The sequence below is a fragment of the Rhinolophus ferrumequinum genome, chromosome 7, assembly GCF_004115265.2.
Source record: "Rhinolophus ferrumequinum isolate MPI-CBG mRhiFer1 chromosome 7, mRhiFer1_v1.p, whole genome shotgun sequence".
Classification (NCBI taxonomy): domain Eukaryota; kingdom Metazoa; phylum Chordata; class Mammalia; order Chiroptera; family Rhinolophidae; genus Rhinolophus; species Rhinolophus ferrumequinum.
In genome coordinates, this window is record NC_046290.1 from 53,610,893 (window position 1) to 53,613,249 (window position 2,357).

The 2,357-nt window shown below is 35.1% G+C and overlaps 1 pseudogene; it reads left to right on the forward strand.

The window, feature by feature from the left end:
* The first annotated feature begins 2,005 nt into the window (after window positions 1-2,005).
* Window positions 2,006-2,106, forward strand: LOC117025413 (uncharacterized; annotated as a pseudogene).
* Window positions 2,107-2,357: the final 251 nt, after the last annotated feature.

Here is a 2,357-nt window from a genome sequence, read left to right on the forward strand (position 1 = left end):
AATGCCAAGAAGTATACTATGATTACACTTAATTTCTTATTTGGTTTATTTGTTTTCTTAGAGTTCCTAATTGCTTTTCTTTTTTTTTTCTTACATTGCCTGCCTTTTCTGTCTCCTAAATTATTTCATTGTCTTAAGAGTACTATTAAATTTCTTTTTCTCCTGTGACATCTTTTCCCAAGCCTTGCATTATCCTGCTCCAAATATGGATCTCTGTATAGTCCTCTCGTGAACTGGATCATCTGTTTGCTAATCTCACATTTTCCTCCTTGGTTTACTGTCTCATTGTGCTATAACATACCTTCAGTTAACCCACAGTTTATAACAAACTGCACAGTTTATTTAAATGGAGATGGTACTCGGACCTTCCTTCGAGAATCCCACTCTTAAGGCATAGTGGAGAAAGAGGCAGATTAATTAACACGCCAGACTTCTGATAAATACTTTAAGAGGAAATAGAGCAGTGAAAATCAGTATGTAAAGGTCTTGAAAGTACCTGAGTCCCACTAGAGTTAAAGAGATGGTAATTCTTCACATTATATACGTAAATGAATTAAAAGGATGTCATTATCAGGTCAACTTTTTGTAAGAAAAGCTCATTTACTTAAGATAAAGAACTTTTAATTATCAAAATACCAAACTTTGAAATGACAATATTTTCATTTGCTTTGTGAAATACTAATTCTACCAAATACTGTTTCTTCTGCATCCTGGATTGTTGTGTCTCTCCCAAACAGATACATAACCTCAACCTTCCCTTTTAAAATAAATAGCAGTTCTCATACTTGTCTTGTCCCAAGCATATCTTGTTTTCTGAACCTAGGTGTTTGTTCATTGTGTCAGGACAAACCACAAGCTCCAAGACAAAAGTGAACAGGTAAATGTACTAAAACTGCAAGACTTCCTTTGCTATCAACTCTGCCAATTGGAGGAAAGATCACCAAAGGAAGATATTTGGTTGAAAATAAATATTCAAGTAAAGTCAGTACTACATTCAAGCTATTTTATTCCTTTTTTAAGAACTCGAGTTATGTTTTCATTGTGTTATTATACAAGTAGACAGGTAGAAACTTGCAAACTCAAATTATGAGGGAAGTAAAGGTGATAGAGTCTTTGTTAGACTCTTAAAGTAGTTTGGCCCATCTTCCTCTAGTGTACATCCACCAGAGAAGTAGTTGTGATTACTTCTCAGATATTAAATTCTACAGGGAAGTTACTCACCCTGATTGAAGTCTAGCATGATGGGGCCCAAAATAACCATGGCCAGATGCCAAGTGAAATTTTCCCTAAACATGAATGTCTTGCCCATTTCCATAATCCTGGACAAGGGTTGCTTCAAATCTGTTCATCACCCAATCTGTTCCTCTACTAGCTAGAGCAAAAGCTCTTGACTTACCTTTCCTTAAATTGCTCCTTCTAGCCTGCATTTCTTACCAGGCTATAAGTTTGTGGCCAATATTTAATGGCTGACATGTGGACTGACTTAACAAAGCTTAAATCAGCTTGACTTACAGTTTTAAAGACATTTTGATCCAAAAATGATTAACTTCTTTTTAAACACAGAAATTTCCTTGATTTTTAGGCTAGTCACACAGGAAGAGAAGGCAAAAGAGGAGATAAAGGGAAAGAGAAGGGGGAAGTATGTGCTTTGAGCAAGCACTGGTTCTGGCTTTGAGCCCTTCACCTTCCACTACCCTAAAAGCTCCTTCACTCAGAGTTTGGAAAAGGGCTCAGGTCTTTTCTTTCCATTATTTATCTTGTGATTTGGATTTTATTTTTTAAAAAAGGATTAATTTACCTATAACATATTATGACCAAAAATAAAACTATAATCAAGAGAAGTTTGCTAATTTACTTACATACTATTGGGTGATGAGAGTGTACTAGGCCTTAAGCCAGGTGGGTGACAGTGTATGAATCATTTTTATCCATTAATAATGCATTTACTGGTGGTCCATCTATATAGGTACGGAGTTGAAATAAAGATCCCACTCCGCTCACTTCGGCAACACATATACTAGTAATACAATTGGAATGATACAAGGAAGATTAGCATGGCCCCTGTGCAAGGATGACATGAAAATTCATGAAACATTCTATATTTAAAAGAATAAAAAAAAAATAAACGTCCCACTAATTATTACATTCATATCACCCAAACTTAGAAAAAAATGTAGTCTTAATTTCTACCTGCTATTTGTGTTGATTTAACAAAAACAGCTTTTTATTTTTTGCCCTTTATTAGCACAAAACAATATTTCCTATGTTTATTAAATCTTCTGTGTTGACTCATGATGTAGTTGGTACATGCTGGGATGAGACTGCCATCTAAGAGCTTGGACTCTAGTTGGGGACAT